This window comes from Crocodylus porosus, unplaced genomic scaffold, assembly GCF_001723895.1.
Source record: "Crocodylus porosus isolate Cpor-Errol unplaced genomic scaffold, CroPor_comp1, whole genome shotgun sequence".
In the NCBI taxonomy this organism is placed as follows: Eukaryota; Metazoa; Chordata; order Crocodylia; family Crocodylidae; genus Crocodylus; species Crocodylus porosus.
This window is the reverse complement of record NW_017728918.1, coordinates 6,459,376-6,473,539: the sequence shown is the minus strand read 5'-3', so window position 1 is coordinate 6,473,539 and position 14,164 is coordinate 6,459,376.

Genomic DNA, 14,164 nt, shown 5'->3' with positions numbered 1-14,164 from the left:
GTTATTTAGTGATGCTTACTGCACATTGGCCGAATAACACTGCAGTAGGTTATTAGCACACTTTCTGCCATGATACACTACTGTGTAGAGTTATTAGGATAATGCGCAATAAGCATCTTGTGCAGACACACTCTGTCTAGCTTATTTTGGGAGCGAAACCCTGTATGTAGGCATGCAACCTCATACAGAGGATGGGGATCGGTTGTCCAGGAGGAGTTAGTCCAGAAGACATCAGCTTAATTTGCAACTAGGAAGATTTAGGTTAAAGACAAGGAAAAGCTCTTCTCTGTACCAGGATGGAGATACCTTGGGCACAGGCTTAGATTACCAGGGCTGTGCTCTCGGTCAGGATTTCTATTGGACTGACAGAGCTGGCATGGGGGGTTCACAGAGTCATAGAGTAGGGCTGAAAGGGACCTTTAGAGGTCATCTTGTCCAAACCCCTGCCAGAGGCAGGATCACCCCTATATATATATACACACACAAGAGCATGGCACCAGGTTTTTTTACACCCATTGCCTGCAATAGCTGAAAAATGCACTTAAAACACACACAAATACAGGTGAACTGTGGGATCTGCTTCCACAAGTGGGACTTGTAAGCCCAAGTCATTTAAGCACTTTAGAAAACATTACCATGCAACCACAACTTTGCTGGCTGTAAGGCTTTTGAACATCTTGACCGCTGGTCTTTAAAAGGTGTGTGCATACATAAGATACACGATGTAAGGACAAACACTAAGGTAGCTTAGTGTTGAGCTATAAATAGAGTTTAAAAATACACTGGAATGTATTTTGTAGGTGTGACTTCAGAGCTAATAAGAAGAGTGTCAGGGGTAGCCTGGTCATTTAAAAATGTAAAAGGTCAGGTTAAGTAAGATGTTGTCTAAGCTTCTAGCTACGTGGCTTGAGATTTCCCTTTCTCCAGGATAATCTCTATTAAAAGGCAATTAGGGTTACAGCCAATTATAATTTCTCCTGATGTTGATTGCTGCTGTAGGCAGAACTCCTAATTCAAAGGGGGTCGCTTCAATGCAGCTGAATGAATGGCTTTTTTTCCCCTTTTAAAATCATCTTCCTGGCAGGTTTCTTTTACCCAGAACTTTCTGCTGTCAACCTCTCATATATACTTCCACAGCCAAGGAAATGCAAAAGTGAGAACCTGCCCAACAGAACCCACATACAGATGCCATTGCTATGACATAGCCCTGTTTCAGTCTTTCTTTTTTTCTGGACTAGAAAGCACTTGGCAAATACTAGGGGGAAAAAACCTAAGGAATGAACAGTGGGTTCATTCTTCAGATCCACCAGTACAGGTTACTGATTAGATTTTAAGAAGGGGTGGATACTCGCATCACTTCTTGGTTTCAGTAGGAAATATGTGCATGGTACTTCTGTGCCCAGATATGGTATATATCACATACAAATTTGTTAGCAGAGTCAGAGGCATATATGCTAACTCTTCTGAGTCTCACCCCTAGCCCCTTGAAGGCTGACAGGCTAGTTGCAAGCCCATCCTAGCATGGGCACAACCAGTAATGTTCTGGTCCTTTCTTGCTTTCCTTTTTTACTTCCTAGCTCTAGAGAATAATGCTCACTGTTGAGCGGTGGAAGTGTGATAACATAAGCAGGTCTCTCTTTCATCCCCACAGCTGCCTCCAAAAAGAACTATTTAAGGAAGATATACTCTTGCAAGCAGCAAAGCTGTAACATTTTCCAGCCCACTGGGCCACTACTCCTGCAGCAATTTGCTTTCTGAACGTGAAATTACACATTACACATAGACCATACTATGGTCTTACTTAAAATGCAAGTGTTCAATTTAAAGCTTGTTAACTCATCCTAAATCCATTCTGAACATGTCAAAGTTAAGCCAGTTCAGGTGAGGGTTAACGCTGGGCTGTGCTACGCAGCTTATGTTAGCATAACTTCAGTTTGCTCCACAGAGATAAAAGGAGCAATCTGTAGTCCTCCAGCATCCCAAAATGCATCACTTCCAGTCCTCTCACACCCAGAGATGGGATAGAGTCTAGGTGTCCTAGCTTTTAGCCACACCCTCCTTGCCAGCCCCTAGTGGCAAGTCCGAGCTGTAGAGGCAAGAAACATTATTAACCCTTAATGTGTGACTGCTCACAGCATGTTCATGTAAAATTCTGAAGATTTAGTGTCCAAGTGTAATGTGTAACTTTGCCCGGAGACACTTTCAGACTGAAACGCATCCACTGACTCTGTGCAACAGGCAACAGGGAGAGCTTGGCTTAAATACTATTTCACTTTGTATGCCAAAACGGTGCAAATGGAACTGGGTAGCTGCAATGTTTGCACTTTCCACACAGTTTGGGCGTCGGCTCTGGGCATACGAATGTCTATACCTCCATGGGTAGCAGGACAGCAAGGGGCGCTACTATGCAGAGCTACCCACCTCACTGTGCCAGGCCCAAAACCTCACTTTGGGAGTCTCCCCTGGGGCACATATGTCTGACTGTCCCTCTTCCTGAAGCATACCTGGGGTAACCTTGCCACCACCCAGGCACTGGTCTCTGTTAGGACTCTATTCAGCCCAGGGTACACAGACCCTACAAGCCTTGGGGGTGCTTTGCCCACCATGGTATTATTTTTGGGTGTTTCTTTTAGCCTGAAGCCTCCAAAGATAGCCTCCTGTACCAGAGGAAAGTAAATAGCCACACCCACCTTAGCCAGCTGAGCCAAGAAAGCAAAAAGGTCTGTCTCTCTCCTTAGGAATTCACAGCCAGGCATGCTGTATCCAGGTAGCCCTTTATTGATCAGAGGGAGAGAGTGGAATAAAGGAAGTTAAGAGAAAGCACCTTGAGCAATACTGAATAAGCTGAGCCATGAACGATGTGTGTCCCTGGAGGCTGGGGGGGCACAGCAAATGCCTGCAGGCGGTGGCAGTGGTGGCGGCAGTGGGGAGCTCCCACAGGTGGCTGTGGCGGTGTTGGCTGCGGCAGGGGGAGGGTGGTGAGCACCAACTGCAGCAGCCAATTGCAAGGGGCGTACTGTCACTCTCAGGGGGTGCATGTGCACCTGTGTGCACCCCCTACACATAGCCAATGAGTTGAGCCTTTCCTCAAATTTGGGTTCAGGGACCCTTTTAATATACATCTAAAATTACTTAATCCTAATCTACTGACTAAATTTCCAAATCTATGCACAGTAAAATCTTCCAGAGAGGCTCCCTGGAGGTCCAAGCTTGTTCAGCCTGGATACCTGACCCTGTACCTCCACGAAGCAGGCTCAGTAGAGCTGCACTCTGGCCAGGCAAGTTCAGAAACTGTAGTTGGGCAAAAAAATAATCCAGTCCAGCATCATTGCTGACCAGCCCTATAGGAAAGACTGGTTGTGTGGCTTAGACACAGTGTGAGACAGGGGAAATCTGAGTTCATTTCCTGCCTTTGGCACAGGCTCCCTATGTGACCCTACACTGACCACTTCATCACTCCCTGTGCTTCAGTTTCCCGACAGTAAACTCAAGAGGTATTGCTGCTTCACTTCTTGTTCACTCTCCAAGGGTGAAGAGAGCCTCCTACTAGGTGTCACGAATACCATGGGGCTTCAGGGTTTGACTGCAATGGCAACGGTGAGATGATCAAGCAGCTGTTGTTCTAGTGAGAAAGTTAGGCCCTCGCTGTGGAGGAAAAACTCCCTGGTTTGCTAAAACCCCGGTGGAAACAGTCATGTGCTGATTTTAGGGAACGAACAGTTCTGTTCATGGCTTATCAGGGCTTGCAAAGCAGGGAGCCCGAACCGGGAACCGATGAACTTGCTGGGGACAAAGCAAGGACACAGAAGGTGGCAGAAAGACATGGGCCGCAGATGTCAAACTCTGCTCTGGGCAGGGGGCGTGGAGCAGTCACAGGAGCTGGCTGGGGAAGCCGCCATCAGAAGAGCGGACACGGGACACTCTAGCACATCACATGAGCAATAGGAGTCAGCATGGCCAGCTGGTTAAAGTCACTTGCTTTCACTTTATTTGCAACTCTACCCAGTTGTCTTCATGGAAATATTGGACACAAAATCAAATGTCTTGCCCTGGCTCCCCCTACCGGGACCACTGCACAGCAGTTCTCTCCCCATCCGCTTTGCGAAGAGTATGTAACGAGAGAGACCAGCGTACGCGGGGGAGCCCCTGGGAGGGAAGTGGAGTTAGAATGGGAGCCCATTGTTATTCTTACTCAGAAACAGAGTCAGCTGCTGTCCCATCCACCCCACAGCATGAGACATTGTAAAAACAGTAAATTAGGGGTTGGTCATTCTCCTTTGCCTGCAGGTGTCAGAGCTGCCAGGGTTCACATTTGTTTTCCATCTCTTGGCCTGCAAACAGACACTGCCAGGAAAAGTGAGAGTCTCATGGCTGAACCCCATGACTCCAGGACCTGGGGTTTAATGAAGAAACCCCGTCATTTCACAAGAACTGGGTTAAAAGATCACCGGGGTGACAATACTGTGTGCAATTATAAATATGCAGGGAGTGGGTAAAGGAAGCCCAGCAGCTTGTTATTATGGCTTTGACCTACCCATATCCTTAGGGGAATCTAGTGAGCTGCATCCAGGATGCACCTGTTTGTCCTGTCTGTACGGCTGGACCAAGACTCTGCCGAGGTCAAGACGCTGTTCTGCTTGGGATGGGGCAGACAGTAGGAGACTGCTCATGTGTGCATATTTTTCTGATGCTGATGATCTGTCAAAAGAGTAGTTTCTATTCTGTTTTTCATGTATGCGGGCATGATGTGACTAAACAGAGGTACCAGACCAAGGGAATGCAAAACTCTAGGGCTCTTGATTCACAGATGATACCTTTTATTAGACTAACTCAGAAATCACAAAAAAACCCTATCTTTTTCTGCAAGTTTTCAGGCACTCATGCCCTTCCTCAGGCTTTTTAAAGATGGTAAAAAGTCCCCATAGGTGAAGAGAGGCATTTCATGGGGGGAGAGGGGGATGGGACCCCCATGATGAATATTGATGTAATTTTTATTAATTCCACAGATTCCAAAAAAAAGAATTTTTTTTCATTTGATCAATTTTTATTTTTAAGAATTTTTAATGATTTGGGGTTTTTTTTCATTCCTTTTATTCCCCTCCCACTGGTCACATCCTTCTCGGCCCCTTTCTCCACACTGCTGCTGAAACAAGAGTGGGAAAGAAAGGGAATAAACCACACAAAATCCTCCCATTTTCCAGTGTTGTCAAAACCCCACCAAAACCTTTTTGCAAAGAAGTTTAAAACCCACCCAACCTTTTGGGATTGGAAATGTATAATTTTGAAAAAAAACAACAAAAAGCTACTACTTTTCCACTGAAAAAAGAAGAAGAAAAAGGGTTATTTGGCTCAATTCCCCCGTATCTCTGTGTGATGCAAACAGTTGTGAGTGACCTCCCAATGCCCATGTGTCCTTTGGCAGGGGCTAACCAGCTTGCGTATTTTTGGAAATCTTTTGCCCAATCCGGAGGTGGAATTAAGCCTGCCAGATGGAAACTCCCATATGGCCTGAAGTTAACAGGCAGGAGGAGACACCCACAGCTGGGCAGAGATGGGACTAAGTTCTGGCCTGTAACAGGCTGAAGAAGCGGCTGCACGGAGCCATCAAGCCAAGAACAGGAGAGCTCAGAGATGGTAAGGGCCAATGCCTATAAAGTCTCTTCAGTCACTAACCACCACTGGCTCCTTATTTAAGAAAAATCCCATTAACAGAGTTTATACTTCAGAACTGCCCACTTGCATGTCCAGAGTGAACAGCCTGCTTGCTGTCACCCTCCTCCACACCTCTGGGTGGACCTCAGATTTTGAAAGGTGTAGATGGTGTTGTGCATCATCACATGCAACACAGTTGTCATGTCTACATGTGCATTTGCTGCTCAGTAAGTGGATTTTAGGTGTTACAGCTAATGCTGTGTGTGCACCGATTTGGGAGTCAAGTTATTCCCAAGTCAATCCATACAAACAGGGTTACTATGCAGTAAAGGGTCTACATGTGCCTTATTGCTCAGTAGCTAGTCAGGAGTAAATGTGCTACCTGCACCATGCAGGTAAGTCGTCACAGTTACTGCGCAGTATGGGCATGCATGTGCAGACGTGTACCCATAGTGCGCAGTCATTTTCAGTTACCTAAGTTACCGTGCAGTAATGGTGAATGTGTAGACGTGTCCAGTATCTATTTTTCTCCAAGTAAAAATAAAGTAGAAGCCTGACAAATATGCTAGAGGCCTAGGGCTGTTTTATTCAATTTAACATCGAAGCAAAACCAACAGGCAGCAGAATTGCAGAAGAGATGTCAGCTTGATTTGTGGAATCTCAAGACCATTAAAAAGGAGAGAGGGTCGTTAACATTGGTGGGATGAAGAATTTAGAAGGGCTCAGGTAGATTTGGATGAGCCATGAATTCAGTTGGGGCTCTTTGTTGAGCAGAAATGCTGCTGCCACTACCAGCAGTTGGTGTTCAATGGTGGGTGGAGCAGGGTCCAAAGGGGGGTGCGACTACATCAATGCACCCCGCTTCAACCTCCCCTGCCCACATCTCTTGTTGGTTTATCAGGCTTATTGCTTGTGTCAAGTCTGCATCCAGACTGCCAGTTTTGGGAATTCATGCTAGTGTCTGGAAGGTGTTCAGCCCACCATGGGGCATTGTCCGTACAAGAGGTTGACCTCGGTCAGCCCTCTCACAGTGGGAACGGGGCGACTCATAAGTGCCATAGCTGAAGTGAAGTGCCAGTCTCTGAACCCAGGTCCACCCTTCTGGGGTCCTTGCAGCTTTCTTGCCCCTATCACAGTGCATGGGCTTCCTCCACCGACTCGCAGGAACAGGACGCATCTGAACCCTATTTACGCAGGAACAAGACGCTGGGTTGTCTCTCATTAGACAGACTCTCCATGCTCTTGTTGCTGCCGATTAGGCGGTGGTGCTGTCCAGAGCCTCGTCCCCTTCCACCCCCCACTTCAGCCGAAGGGCATGGCTCCATTCAGGCATGGGCTGGTGCAGTAGGCCTGGCAGCAGGGTGCTAGCCCCCGCCAAGCCCGGCCCGGGAATTGCAGAAGACCGAGTAACCCGAGTAAGCAGCGTATCGTGTTTCAGCGCTCGGTGCCCGGTCAGTGACCCACCGCTGCCGTGTTTGCTCGGTAATGATATCATCGCCTGGCAGCACCACGCAGCATTGACATCCAAGGCAAATGAATATTTTCCACCCGGCCCTGCAGCAACCGGACTGTTTACTTGAGATAACAGCAGAGCAACCCTGGAGCCGACCTCGCCAACAGCAGGGATCATGGCACCGTTCCCACTGACTGAAACCTTCCCCACGATCCCTCGAGCAGGAGGTGAGCAAAGGCAGCGAGTTAGCAGGCACATGACAGAGGACCTCCATCCTCCCTGCTGCATCTCGGGGGACAGATCTTTGCACCAGTGCTCTTGTGAAAACGCCACGTTCCCTTTTCATAGTTTCATAGTTTTTAGGGGCTTTACAGATCATCGGGTCTAGGCCCCCCTGCACTTGGGCAGGAAAAGCCCCTGGGGTTAGATGAGCCCAGCAAGACGGGCATCAAGATGTATTGTGTGCCACAAGCTACGTTTCACACTCATGAGCATGACTGATATATGCAGGCGCACGGGCATGTTCCCGTTGCGTCATGGGCGCCTTGGCATTTCAGAAAACTCCCAGAATAGATTCAGAAAGAGCTGGCAACCCTCTTGGGTGCTCAAACATTAAAATGCATGCTATGTGCCATTGTACTGTAGCAAAATTCATACTTTTCTCAGGAAGGTCATCTCCCGGTATGAAGTGACGCATGGTTAGCTATCATGGGACTGCTCCCCAGAGATATAACCTGCGGTCCTCACTGGCTCCCAGCAGTCCCAGCTCTGGCGGTACACTGGAGCCAGTTCAAGACTGGTGGAGGCTCAGACCGGCAAACGGCTGATGTCAGGGGGCTGAGGTTGTAGCAGCATTACTGCACGACTGCTCAGAAAACTTTCTAACTCATAGTGCTGCTTACTGGATCCAACATGTTTCAAGTGCAGCGTTTAACAAGGCCCAGTCTCTCTCTCTCCTTCCTGCTGAAGCAATTCTGGTTAGCTTCAATAATTAGTCACCAGGCCTGCCCTGACAGACCCTCTAGCCCGGTGGTGGGGGCGCTCCTCTGGGAGGTGGGAGAGCTTGGTGCAAGCCCCTGCTTCCATGACCAGGTCTTGATGCAACCCTGAACAGATTTGGGAGGACAGATGGACAAAAGTGCTCCTTGGATACCTGTGCCCCAGCGGGTCAGTGTATTGAGCTCCAGACCTGGTCGGTCTCAACCAGGGAGGCAGGGCACCTGCATTGCACCCAGATCATGCCCTGGCACCCAGATCATTGCACCCAGATCATGCCCTGGCCCCAGCTGGCCTGTGTGAGGCAATCAGGGCAGCCAGTCCCCTGAAGCCACAGGCAAGAGGGGATGCCAGCCCCAGCAAGTCAGCCCCAGCCCCCCGGTATTAAGTCCGGGCAAAAGTCAAAGTTCATCCCCAGCGCATTCCCTTGCTGGCTGTCTGGTTTGACCCCTAGCTCTGGTAGGACCTTTGGCAGATCCCGATTCCAGTGTTTGTCCTTGATTCTGGTTTGACCCCTGGTTAATGACTTGTGGTTTCTGCTCCTGGTTTAACCCTTGGCAGATCCTTTTTCCAGCTCTGTCTCCTGACCCTGGCTTGGCTCCTGGACTGTCTTGACTTTGGCTACATTTCCCAATTTTTTTTTTGACTGGATCCCCAGCTCCTTGGGAAACCCAGCCTAGACTGCACCCAGACAACTCATGAGGCCAGACTGCCCATAACCTGGTTCCTAACAGTAGGGTCGTCTTCTAAGAGGCAGGAGACCTGCTTTCAAGGCCTCCATCTAATTCAGGCCAAGGAGGAGAAGGAGGGAAATTAACCCTGCATCCCGAGCCAGTCGCTCAGCTAAAGGGACTGTAGCCTTCTCCAGCTGAGCTGTGGGCAACAGCGAATATAGCAGGCCTGCTCTGAATCAGGTCCCATAGGTAGGACAGGAGGGATCCTGGGTTTGTGCGTTCAGCAGGGTGCAAGCTGGGGACAGGGCAGGAACTGGGGGGTTGTGAGCAAGCCTAGCAAGAGACATATAGGCTCCGAAAGACCCCGACCTGGGGGAACATGGGCGCCGATACGACTGAGACACCTCCTGAGCTAGGAAGCAGCAGTGGTAGGGAGAACTGAAGGGTATAGGAGCTGCCACCACCTCAGTGTAGACAAACCCCAAGTCCCTTTGGAGATCTAGTTCTCAAGGCCTTGCACAAAACTCCATATGCCAGTCTCTGGCTCAGCCCACACACGCTCAGGAATGGCTTAGGGACCGTCAAATCTGCCTTGGGGGCAGAGGATGGACTAGCTGACCCCCTGAGGTCTCTTCCATCCCTCTTTCCTGTGGCTGACTCCAGGTTTCTGCAGCATCCCAAACCCTGGATCGTCTCTCAGACACTCTGGAGGGGATCGTTTCCCCCCAGAACAAGGATTTCTCCTGTTAAGAGCTAAACAAATCCCAAATCATGGCAGGTCCAGATCCCCAGTCAGCACCAGCGAGTACAGGGCAGACTCATCATTAGTTTTTTCCTAGCTGCACGGCAGAAGCTCCCACAGGTCCATTCAGGATGAGGTCCCGCTCTGGTCGGCACTGTGCAAGCAGAGGGTGATGCTCTCCAGACTTCAAGATCTTGTTCAGCTCGGCTGTCATTACTTTTATAAGGCAGCACGGTGTCCTGGGGCCTCACTAGCGTGAGAATGATCTTCCCTGGGTGTAGTTACTGAAGCTGTCATCGTGGCAGTAAATGATTTCTGGAACAAGCCCTGATTTTTCACTCTCCACGTGAAGTTGCCGAAATGCCAGGAGGGACGTTATGGTCCCAGTGACTTTAATACAACCAGAACGTCACATCGGGGAAGCAGCTGAGCTGTTTCTGGCCCAAGAAAGTGAATGGTTGGGCCTGGACTTACACTGGGCAGAGACCCTCTTGGTTGCAAGCATGGGCGACTGGTGGCTCCCGTGTCTGGTCCCCCAGTGGCCAGCTGGTGCCTGGGACGTGGGGGTCTCGCATGCGGCTCGGCAGAGCCAATTTCACAGGGAGCACTAGATGTGATCCCCTGAGGTCCCTTCCCACCCTCATGATGAAGTTTGAGCAAGATCCGAAGCCCCCTGGCACAGCGCCATTCCCCAAGCATTTAAAAAAAAAAAAATCATTCAGTGTTTTAAGAAACTCTTGATACTTAATTAGCACTGCATCAGCTGTGCAGCCTCCTTCGGGTTTTAATTGGCACTGAAGTGCCAATGAATTATTAAAAGTGCTGGGGCCGAGGGTTCACGAATCCCCGGGACTGGCATATCCGGGCACTCTATTGCTATTCACTGCAGATGCAACGTGGTTTTGCTGCTTTCCTGCCAGGCTTCAGAGAAACAGAGCCCGGAGGAAACAGAGCGCCGAGGCCCTTTCATTTCATCACAACTCAAACCGGCGCTGGTGGCTGGGCTGTCCCTGCCCAGATCATCCCAGCCTCTGGCTTTGGTGCCAGTCAGGAGTCTAAACTCCTTCTTCAGGCTTATATCGAGATCAGCCCTCACTTGTCCGAGTTTCACTGGATCCCATCTCATTCCAGATGTGGATTGGGCACAATCCTAGCCCCATCAATCATTGGTATGCCGCTGGCTACAAAGACTAGTCTTCCTTACCTATAGCTAATCTGATGGCCACTGTGGGGACAGACTTTTCTCTCTTGCCTACCAGCATTTACATGGCCAGCTCTGTGCAACCAAAACGGTGTCTTTTTTTCTCTGCTGCTTCCATCACAACTGGGTCCTGTTTTCCATTGCAGGCACGAGGTGCTCCTGTACCAGAAATCATTTGAAGGGAAAGCAGAATTAGCTTTCAAAGGGCATGAAGGAAAAGCTGCAGAGATTGCTGGTGGCTGGACTGCTGTCCGTCGCCATCAAATATAAAAGCTAAGCCTGCAATTGCCATTCCAGTTGAGAAACACTTTCCACCCTGTTGAGATCAGCTGCATTTTAATGGATCAGGAAGTTTTCGAAATGGCAAGGTTTTGTCCAAAAAGGCTCTTTTAAATAAATGAAGGTATTAGGGGAAATAATTAAGCAAGGCTGGTTTGTTTTTTCTCTCCCCTCTCCTCCCCAAGTCTTATGCCTGTATCAGTTTTCTTTTCTCCCAAGCTTCAGATAAAAATGCTAAAGACACTTTTTGTCAACCAAAAGTTACTAAACATCTGAGAAAACCTACTAAAGTGGGAAGCATTTTTGCAGGAATGAAACGGAGCCTATTGCATAGGCACTGAAACAAGAAACAAGTCTATGCTTGCCAAAAAAAAGCCCCTGACATTTCATATTTTTTACCAGCAGTCGTGCTCACCAAAACCCAACCTCCAATTCACAGTTGTCTCCAGATGCTTTCCTGCATCATATTCATAGCAATTACCTTGGCTTTTGAGGTGCTGCCAAGATAATTTGCTTCTTGCCTGGCCAGTCTCTCCTGCCCTTTTGCATTTTTTTCCTTTGGATGGTGGAAAGGGTTACGAGCACTTTAAGCACAGGCCGTCTTTGCAGCAAGCACGTGTGGTGTGCCAGTCTCTCCTGCCCTTTTCATGTGCATTTATTACACCCGGGGTGCCTGCGGTCACAAGGACACTCCTCTGCACGTTGCTTCTGCCTGCCGGGCCACTGCAAAAGACGGTCGGTCACGTCTCAGCCACTCAGCCACTGCGACTCGCTGCAGAGGAGGCTTCAAGGTCAATCTACGCTGGGGTTACCGCTGAAGTGGAAAATACGTCACTGAAGGCCTGCCTTGCTTTCTGCCAGGCAGCCGCTCATTAATAACGGTTCCCTTCTTGGATGGGGAGGATCATTAGTGGCTCTCGAGCTGTGGGTACGAGTAGCTCAGCTTCAGACAGAGTACTTTGACGCTTTAGGAGCTATTGACTCAGGAAGGGGTGCCAGGCGCGTAGGGAGGCAGGTACAGGGCAAGCAGCACTGTGAGTAAGAGATGCAGGTAGAAAGTTGGATAGCGGAAGAAAGGATGGCCCTAAGGTTGAATAGCGCGCTATTTGTGCACCTGAGATTAAATAGGGCACTATCCAGATGTGTGGGCTGGAGTCTGTCTCTGCTACAGCTTCCCGGGGTGACGTGGGGCACTTCACTTAGTCTCTTTGCAATGCAGTGTCCTCACTGGAAGACTAAAATATCACTGCCCCTTTCTCCTGTCTACCCTACCTGGTTAGCCTGGTGTCTGTCCCCTTGGTACCTATACTAAAATGTGACTAATATGCACGTCCAAAACAACCGGTACCTGGGGACAGCGCGGTGTCTGAGGCAGGAGAGAGTCCTCCCGTCCAAGCCAGGCCTACCAGGAATGAGCTGCAAGTGCATCTTGCTGGGGTGTCACTGCAGCACATGCACCTTTTTGAGCTGGCCTTATCCTACCTGCCCTGAACTCCATGCTGCCAAGACCACACCGCTCTTGGTACCCGGACCACCTAGCTAGTGGTGCAGCTAGCTCAGGTACAACTCTGCCGGCTGTAGTTACACCTTTGGCTTCAGAGGGAACATGCCCACTGAGGCAGCATCCATCCTCCACTCTTACTCCTCCTCGCGTGCCACAGCTCCTCCATGCCCCTAGTGCTAGCCCTCTGTGGGGATGCCCAGTGCGGGAGCTCAGACAAGTCCCTGAGCCTCCAGCCGTCCACCTCGCCTCCCGCGGATGGTGGCAGGGCTCCCATAGCTCGTGTCCTATTCATGGCTCATAGACGCAGGATTAGGTAATACTTGCAAAGATGCTTTGAGAAGCAGGGGGTGCAGTGGTGCTATTGCCTGACTGCCCAAAGTTTTCAACCAGTTGCTGGCAGTGGCGGCAGCATTTCTACTCAGGCAGCAGTACGGGAATCAGCTGATTTCATGGCTCGTTGTGATCTACTTGATCCCTTCCAGACTCTTCATTCTCCAGGTATTAACAGCCCCCTCTCCTTTGTTTAATGCTAGGACCATTGTTTAATGGTCCCGATATTCCTCTAATGAAGCTATTCTTTGTCCTGCAATTTTGCTGCCAGCTGCTCCGAATAACGTAGCTCCTTTTCTTAGCGCTGCAGAGTCTTTTTAACTCTAGCGAAAAACATTAACTCAGGTGAACGTCAACTCAGGTGTGGAAATAACTTTCCTTGTAGCATTGCACTGGCAACGGTCTCAAGATGGCTGGATTTTATGAAGCTGAAAGAGATTTCCATTTACTTATAATGCAACAGGACTGATGAAATAGCATGGTTTGAGTATTTTGCCTAGTTTATTGTGGTTTTATATATATATATATATATATATATATAATATGTGAGATCACAAATTAGTGCATATCCCAATAAAATTATATATTTGTTTGCTTTGGTCTTTGACTGACTAATTTAGCCCTGGGCCCCTACCACATTAATAAAGCTTATAGCGTCTTTTAACCAGGAGAAAAATGTGCGTGTTGTCATGTATGATGATGCATCACATCATCTGAATGCCCCCCTTTCAAAACCCTAGGGTATAAAATGACTGTATATTAGCAGAGGTATCTTCAGCAAGATCAGCAGTAAGAGAAGTTTGCATGGCAGATTATGCAAGTGCGTGTGAGGCACGGGCACACACACACACACACACACACACACACACACACACACACACACACACACACACACACACACACACACACACACAGAGTTGTCCACTAGGGCAAAGCCGGTTTGGCACCTACAATCAAACCCTGTGAAACCACAGAATCAACACAGGTTCAAGCTACAATTTTCTATGAGCTGATACCCATCCCCACCACCTCCCTGTGAGCGTACGGTGGGGGGCGTTGAGCTATTTTATCAGCAGAGCGTTCTCAATGCAAGCGTGCTCTGGACAGCCTTGCTTAAATGGTTTTGATTTGTGTTGCTGATTTGCTAAATGCTCTTTCTGCCTCTGGGATTGGAGAGCAATGGCTGTCCTCTAGTAATTTTGACTGCTTGCCAAAAAGGCAGCGTACACCCGGTGGAAGGGGGGTGCTATCTCCAAAGAGGAGTCTACCTCCTCTGCTCGGGCCTGCAGGGGGGCTGTCAGGAAAGCTAAGGCAGACATAGAGCTAGGACTAG